The 9,197-nt window shown below is 38.0% G+C and overlaps 1 pseudogene; it reads left to right on the top strand.

The window, feature by feature from the left end:
* Nucleotides 1-7,775: 7,775 nt before the first annotated feature.
* Nucleotides 7,776-8,985, top strand: LOC127624940 (melatonin receptor type 1C-like; annotated as a pseudogene).
* Nucleotides 8,986-9,197: the final 212 nt, after the last annotated feature.

Raw genomic sequence — 9,197 nt, 5'->3', positions numbered from 1 at the left:
TCTGCCAAACTGCCCGTCTTGTGAATTATTCAAGTAAACACAGAGAGTGATATCTAAAGTGAATGTAAACAGTGGAGAAAAAAGCAGATTTATTTTAAAATGTCGGACTTGTAAGTATAAATGTAAGCTAATAGACCTGCTGCTGTCTAGTGTATCATTATAATAATCAAACAACCAGAACAAGAAAAAAAGAAAATACTCTCTGCTCTTGACTGAATAACTTTATAGCTTTAAAAAGTATTAATGCATTATAATCATACAGTAAAGACCAGTAGTACTCATTCTGAATGTTTAGTGGAATACTTGATACTGCTGTTATAAACTTTTAAAGCTGTTAAAAAAGCACTCCATTTTCTGAATTTGTTATTTTTGTTGTATTATTTATAATCTTTTTCTATTCATTGCTGTTTTTTATTGTTATTTGATTACTGACTGTTTACTAGTCTTGAATAATTACTTAAGAACTTGAAACCATTCTTTCATTAACGTATTCGTTTGTGTTATTATTATTATTATTATTTGTTGTGGTATTAAAGCTGGTACCGACTACCGACTTCTGAAATGTTGATATTGTGATGATGTATAGCATTTATTGTACATGGTAGATCTTGCCACAATAACATGAAAAAGTAGATCTCATTCCATATAGAGAATCCCTGCTGTTAATGGTGGTGATGGAGGCTTTCCTTAACTACCATACGTAACTAAATAATTATCATATTACAATAGCCGTGATTGCATATGTATACTTTTAGGTTGGATCATCGGTCATAATTTTTACAAAATTGTTACTTGAGCATGTAACTTAAATTTCCTTTTTTCTCTCTGGACAAATAACTTTTTACTCAGACAAGTGAATGACCAATTTACTTGTTTGGAGGACAAGCACATGACAATATCGAGCCCTGAATAGGAATCTAGCTTTTATCAACTCATTCATTTATTTTAAGCAAGTGCAAGGAAACTCTTATGGCTTAATAACATTTCATGGTTTTCCTTATTTCCTATTGCTTGAGTCACTTATCACATGCTCATTCCCCTCAAATTAAAGGGGTAAAACCACTCTCAAATGACCAGTTAATCTGCTGACATGAATACTGCTAAGAGCACAATTTCACTGGTTTGATCTGAAACAGTCCATCAGTAATCATCGTATTATTAATAATTATATTAAATAATGATAATACAACACTTTCCATGAACTGAGCTCAAATGGCTTAACTGGAAACTACAAATCATGACGAGTAAAAGTAAAAATGAATCAACTGAATCTTCTAGAGACACACATGAAAATGTTGACATTAATTCTGCTACCGTACATGTGTTTATCTATATTACAGTTCAATCGTAATGAATAATACTCATTTAGGGATCTCCAGTCAATCCAGACAGTCTTTGGGACACTCCTGCCAAACATCTTTATTGTTCTGCTATGTTAAAACAAACCCGTCTTGATTGAATGCTTTACAAAGACAAAACATGTACATAAGATGTCTTTTGTAATGCAAGTTAACAGCTTTCGAGCAAAGAGAGACATACTTGTGATACTGGAGTATATAGTACTGAAATAGGTGCCCCCAAAACTACCTGCCTGTAATACCGCTTTGGGCGTCATGTTAGGTTTGAACTCTGGGTAGTCTTCAACAACAGAGAGATGAAAATTTTTCAGTTTCACTTATGTTAGTGAATGAAAAAACAGTGTGATTTGCATTTGACAATGTGAAATGCGACACAAAATTAATAACTTAACCTTTAAACAGAAGTTGTCCTTTCTCATTCCTCTTTACTTCAAATTTATTTTTTCCTTCATCCGAGTTTTTTTTTCTCAGCTCCAAAGCAATCTATTGAGTGGGCAGATATTTTTTTCCCCCCTTTATCCTTGTCAGAGTGCTTCCCCTTTTTTGTGGAGTCAACTTTTTCCCCAAGAGCTGAAGATCAGAAGGAAAGCAAATTATAAACCAGAATCCCTTAAATATGTATACATACATACATAATTGATATACTGGCGACCAAAAGTTTTGAATAATGTACAGATTTTGCTCTTATGGAAAGAAATTGGTACTTTTATTCACCAAAGTGGTATTCAACTGATCACAATGTATAGTCAGGACATTAATAATGTGAAATGTTACAATTTGAAAAAAATTCAAATTAAAATTCAGAACTTCTTAAACTACTTCAAGGAGTTCTCATAAAAAAATCTTCCACATACAGCAATGACAGCTTTGCAGATCCTTGGCATTCTAGCTGTCAGTTTGTCCAGATACTCAGGTGACATTTCACCCCATGCTTCCTGTAGCACTTGCCATAGACGTGGCTGTCTTGTCGGGCACTTCTCACGCACCTTATAGTCTAGCTGATACCACACAAGCTCAATGGGGTTAAGATCCATAACACTCTTTTACAATTATCTGTTGTCCAATGTCTTTCTTTCCCACTCTAACCTTTTCTTTTTGTTTTTCTGTTTCAAAAGTGGCTTCGTCTTTGCAATTCTTCCCATAAGGCCTGCATCCCTGAGTCTTCTCTTTACTGTTGTACATGAAACTGGTGTTGAGCAGGTAGAATTCAATGAAGCTGAATAGTTCACCCAAAATTGAAGATTCTCTCATTATTCACTTACCCTAATGCCATCCCAGATATGTATGACTGTCTTTCTTCAGCAGAACACAAATTAAGATTTTTAGAAGATAGAGCTCTGTCATGTCCTTATAATGGAAGTACATGGGTGCCAGCACTTTGATGGTCCAAAGGTCATATTTAGGCAGCATAAAAGTAATCCATAACATAACATAAAAATCTTCATTTGTGTTCTGCTAAAGAAAGACAGTCATAGACATCAGGGATGGCATCATCTGTTATGTTTAAAAATAATGACAACTGTGATGTTTGGGTCAAAAATTACATGGATAGAGTTCAATAGAAATTGACAGCACACTTGTCTATCAATTATGGACATGAAAATTGACTAGGACAATTTCTGAAATAGAGAAGAATAGAGCAGGACATCTCCTCTGTCTCAATGCTGCATTGCGTGAATAAACCCCATTTGCATTACATGGCCATTTGGAGTCCTTTGCGTTCACAAAAGTAAACATTACTAAGTTTATACCTTGTTTATGTTTCACGGGAGTTTGGCAAAAGTATCTGTAGACGGCGTGCACATCAGAACGCTTGAGAAGTGATTCATCTTCACAACTGAATGACACAAGTGCTTTTTCCCGTGCTCATCAGACAGCATGCAGGGAAAGACGAGGCTGAATCCAGCTTCAACTGTTTGTATTCAGTAAAGGGAAACCAACTCGGTGTTCGAAACTACACAACTGTATCACTGTCGAGACAGTTAAGTGGATGAATCTACACATTTTTGTATTGTGTTTATTCCGTTTATGGGCTGGAGTTTGTTTTATAGATTATCTTCTGTTGTGTAATTCGGTTTTACAAAATTTTGTATTAAAACACTGGACTTGAGCAATCCGACGGCAAAGTTGTCACGGGGGCTTTCGTAGGCATACATATACTGTTTGAGTTAGAGGGATGGACGCCGGTTGGCGCTTTCGTGCATGGGGTTAATGCATAAGTTTTCCTTTTTTCTGATTTTTTTTGTTCTGGGAAAGTTTGGGGGTTGATTGCTGCACCAATGTGGAATGTGGTCTTTATAATTTTATTTTTGACACACAATCTTATTTTTCTAATATGTCAAAATGTCAAATGTTAATATGAGTGGATTGTCTCTCTCTCCACGTGGAATGTGAATGGGTTGGGGTACCCCATAAAAAGATGGAAGGTTATTTCTTTTCTTAAACGTAATAAATATTATATAGTGTTTCTTCAAGAAACTTCAAGATACACTGCAGGAAGCTGAAAAATTTGGGAAGATATGGGGTGCAGATGTTTTCATAAGAGCAAGGAGTCATTACATTGATAATTAAACATCTACAATTCAAATGTCTCAAACAGATTAAAGATAAATTAGGAAGAGTCATTATTGTTTTAGCAGAAATTCAGGGGCAAATGTTGATTTTGGCTAATATTTACGCACCTAACACTGATGATCATGGCTTTTTTATAGATCTTGAAGGGATGTTACAAGCCGCTGGCACCCCTCATGATATAATATTGGGAGGAGACTTTAATTTATTAATGGACTTAGTCCTTGATCATTGTGAAGCAAAAGTGTGTAAACCCCCTAGAGCAACAATGACACTTTTTTTATTATTATATCTAAGTCCCTCATTTCATCTGGTGAGTTTAGAGGTGTTGCCACATATGGAGAAAAAGAAATCATAAAGTTGGTGCTTTAATTTGTCCCTTTTGCAAAATCCTGAATTCCAACAAATTTTAAAGGCTGAACTCAATGTTTATATGGAGACCAACTGGTCCTCAGTATTATCTGTGGGCGTGGCTTGGGAGGCACTTAAAGCAGTTCTTATGGGTCGATCATAAAGTATGCCTCATTCATCAAAAAATCCAAAGCACAAGAACTTGCAGCATTAGAAGGGAATATTAAAAGTGGCGAGGCAGAGCTGAAGCACCGAATGTCTTCTGATGGCCTCAGAGAATTGACCCGATTGAATTACAGAAACATAATAATATTTTGTCACAGAAGGTGGAGTTTTGGCTATTCAGGGCAAGACAGTCATACTTTGAGTCGGGGGACAAAGCAGGGAAGCTTTTGGCTAGATACATAAAGCAGAGAGAGTCTTTTTCTACCATTCCCTCAGTGAAATCGGCTGGTGGTGAAATATTTACTGCTGCTGAATTTTTTAGATCTATGCTACAGAACCGGCTCCACTTTTGTTAGAAGTTTATACGGAATCATTAAAGAATGTAAAGCTTCCGCCAACCACGACACAAGCCCAGATCAGTCTGATTCTTAAAAGGACAAAGATCCAAGCGAGTGTAAGAGTTACCATCCAATTTCTCTGATCCAGCGAGACATAAAAATATTGTCAAAAATTCTGGCTAACCGATTAAGTAAAGTTATAACATCTCTTATACATATATATATATATATATATATATATATATATATATATATATATCAGGTGGGGTTTATTCAGGGCTGCAGCTCTTCTGATAACATTATGTGTTTCATCAATATCATGTAGCCAGTGGTGAATGATCAGACTCTGGTCGCTGCCATCTCACTTGACGCTGAAAAGGCGTTTGATGTGGTAGAATGGAATTATAATTTTAAGCTTTTTGAAATATACGGGTTCGTGAATACTTTTATTGGATGGATTAAGTTACTTTATAGACACCCATTAGTGGCGGTACAAACTAATGGATTAATTTCAGATTATTTTACTCTGGATAGGGGCACCTGGCAGGGATGTCCTCTTTCCCCATTATTTTTCTGTCTTGCCCTGGAACCATTAGCAACTGCGATAAGAAAGGAGGATGATTTTGCATCCATTGGTTACATTTTATTTTTCTCGGGCAGTGGTGGCTCAGCGGTTAAGGCTCTGGGTTACTGACCAGAAGGTCAGGTGTTCAAGCCCCAACACCACCAAGACACCACTGTTGGGCCCTTGAGCACGGTCTTTGACCCTATCTGCTCCAGGGGTGCTGTATCATGGCTGACCCTGCACTCTGACCCCAGCTTAGCTGGGATATGTGAAAAAAATTATTTCCCTGTATATATATATGCAAAAAATATATGTATAATGTGTGACAATAGATCAATTATTATAATTATTTTGGTCCTCTAATGGGCCATTCACACTGACAGCAATTTGCAATTTTGGATTTAAATTTCTAGCCATTTCTATTTTTAGGTTTTGTTCTCTTTAGTCAGTATTTCTTCAAGGTGACTTTTAATTTCTATCAGAAAGACTCTGAATGATTGGAATGAATACAAATGTAGAGATAATTTGATCATTTGGCCTAAGCCCCATCCTACGGTTCAGCGCTCAGGTACTTGCTCAAACCGTCAGATAGCAATGACAGCAGTTAGAGGAGCTTACCCCTATGGCATGACGGGACCTAAACTGGTGGTGATGGGGTGGTGGGGGGTGAAAACAATGTGGCATTCCGATTGATGAAAGGCAGCTGTGTGAGCTTATAAAGCAAAGATTGGATGATAACTGGATGAGCTGCCTGATTGAATGAAAGCCTGATTTACTTTTGGTGGTCTTTTTACCCAGCTGGTTTATGCTGGTCTAGCTGGTGGATCTGTATAGCCATTTTGTACACCAGTAAAATGCTTGTTAATCAGCAATTGTTTTCTAACGTTGGTTGACCAAAGTAGGCTTGCTGATTAAGCAAGGGTTAAGAGGCCTGAAAACCCAACTTATAGAGGTGACCATCAATGCTGATATTTTCCCAGGGTTGGAAAAGACAGAATTTAATATACACTCACTAAGCACTTTATTAGAAACACCTGAACACCTACTTATTCATGTGATTATCTAATCAGCCAATCGTGTGGCAGCAGTGCAATGCATATAATCATGCAGATACAGGTCAGAAGCTTCAGTTAATGTTCACATCAACTATGAGAATGTGGAAAAATTTTGATCTCAGTGGTTTCGACCGTGGCATGATTGTTTGTGCAAGACAGGCTGGTTTGAGTATTTCTGTAACTGCTGACCTCTTGGGATTTTCATGCACAACATCTAGAGTTTACCCAGAAAGGTGCCAAAAACAAAAAAACATCCAGTGAGTGGCAGTTCTGCGGATGTAAATGCCTTGTTGATGAGAGAGGTCAACAGAGAATTGCCAGACTGGTTTGAGTTGACAGAAAGGCTATGGTAACTTAGATAAACACTCTGTACAATTGTAGTTAGCAGAATAGCATCTCAGAATGCACATCACGTTGAAACTTGAGGCAGATGGGCTACAACAGCAGAAGACCACATCGGGCACTTTAATAGGACCATAGTGTTCCTAAAAAAGCTCTCAGTGAGTGTACTTGTGTTTGGGATGCCAAATAGGTTAGCTAATTATGTTTTATTTGCATTGTAATTAGGGCTGGGTATCGTTAAAAATTCCAATTGTATGAAATCTGTTTTAACAAGATTACAAACATTACCTCAAAAAACTTTTTTTTCAGTTTGTTGACTTTTTTTTACAGACTCAAAGATCTCCTGAACCTTCTGGTCTCCTCATGCCAGGGTCGGCAGGGTCAGAGGCTATACCATTAATGTGAAGAGAAAAAAAAAAAAAACAAGAGGTAAACTGTCAATTCATCCAACCCCAAGGATAAGTATGATTTAACAAGATAACTAGTTTAATGTGAGTTAAACTTGACCAGTTACTGTTAACTTTAAATAATTTTTAACATAGATTTAGCTAGCTATTTATAGCCATACATCCAAACAATATCTATCGTTACGTAGGTCTCAGTTTATAGGACAATGTCACCGTGCACAGGAACGTTAATTTAACAAGTACACAAGCATGTACCACTACAAGTTAGCTGATTTTTTTTTTTACTTGCTAAGTGTTAACCTTACCTGTCGGAGTCCCAGTCATTGCGCCGCTGCATTCATCAGTAGTTTTGGAGGAGGACTCGTGTGGTTGGCATGTTCAAGGAACCTCTGTGGCAGGATGCTGAGAGGATGACTGCACCGGCTCGGTCTTGTTGCAGTCCAAGATGGAGAAACTTTATGCTCTTAAGTTTATTCCGCGCACTGTCAAATGCTTCATCAGATTTGTCGTGTTGCCGGTCTTGGCAGCAATTATCTTGTCACAAATATTGCATTGTGTGCTGTTGGATTCGAGCCAGGTGAAATGTAGCCACATTTTTTATATTTTCCACATCTTTTACATCTATGGGTGTTGGGACGCATGCATACTACTGCCTCACGTGTGAGCCACAGCTCTGGGCATAACCGGCTTAAACTAGTGTTTTTCCTTGATGCCTAAACACAGCCAATCACTGTCACTTTTAGATTTGGGCATATCTAGCATGCTATATACTTATCACTGACGTTGACGAGATTAACCCCTTAGCTATTAAAATTTGGTACCGAACGACAAACAAATGTTCAGTACTCGATTGTTTAAGGCAATTCGGTTGGTGCCTAAAATGTATCGAACTCGATACCCAGCTCTAGTTGTAATATGGTTTAATCAAATTGTATTCACAAAACATATTCACAATCTCTCCGTCACTTTCTTTTTCTGTCACTCTGTCTCCTCTTTTTATCTCTGTCTCTCTCTTTTCCTCAATCTCCTCTCATAGGTAATCTCTTTGTGGTGAGTCTTTCTATTGCTGACCTGGTGGTGCTGTACCCTAACCCAGTTAAGTAAGTTTGTTATGGGATTGAGTGTGATTGGCTCAGTCTTCAACATCATAGCTATTGTCATCAACCGCTACTGCTACATTTGTCACAGTCTTCGCTATGACCGGCTCTATTCACGCCTGAACACCAGTCTGTACCTGCTCCTCACCTGGCTACTAACTGCTCTAGACTCTGTGCCAAACTTCTTAATGGGTTCCTTAAGCTACGACCCACGTGTCTTCTCCTGCACATTTACCCAGACAGCGAGCTCCTCCTACACTGCCTGCATTGTGCTGATCCACTTCCTTGTTCCACCAGGTGTGGTTTATTTTTGCTACTAGCGCATATGGACATTAGTGATCAGGGTCAAAGGTCATGTCCAAGTCCAAGGGTCCGAGCGGCTGACCTGAGGAATTTCCTGACGATGTTTGTGGTATTTGTGCTGTTTGCTGTGTGCTGGGCACCCCTGATCTTCATTGAGCTCATTGTGGCCTTGAATCCTGCAAAAGTGGCATCAGATGTACCAGAGTGACTGTTTGTTAGCAGCTACTTCATTGTGTATTTCAACAGTTGTCTGAATGCTGTTGTCTACGGATTGCTCAACCAGAACTTCAGGCAAGAATATAAACAGATTCTCCATACTCTCTGCACCCTAAGAGCGCTGTTCACTGAAAGTTCCAGATACAATACTGAGGCCATAAAGAGCAAACAGTCACCAGCGGCAACCAATAATAACATGAAGGAGGCTAACCTGTAAAAATGGATTGAGACACACTCTTGTTTTTAGATCACTCCCCACAGATTTAGCTATAAATGAGATGAACCAATCAGGACACAAAAGAGGTGCAATGAAACACCACAATATTATCAACTTTGCCATGAAAACATTTCTTGGTAACACTTTAGATTACAGCCCGCAATTTACAGCGTAAATAGCCTACACAGAATTTACAGCGTAACTTTTTGTAA

The sequence above is a fragment of the Xyrauchen texanus genome, chromosome 3 (genome assembly GCF_025860055.1).
Source record: "Xyrauchen texanus isolate HMW12.3.18 chromosome 3, RBS_HiC_50CHRs, whole genome shotgun sequence".
Classification (NCBI taxonomy): Eukaryota; Metazoa; Chordata; class Actinopteri; order Cypriniformes; family Catostomidae; genus Xyrauchen; species Xyrauchen texanus.
Note: the sequence above shows the minus strand (reverse complement) of the source record. Positions and strands in the feature narration are given on the sequence as shown.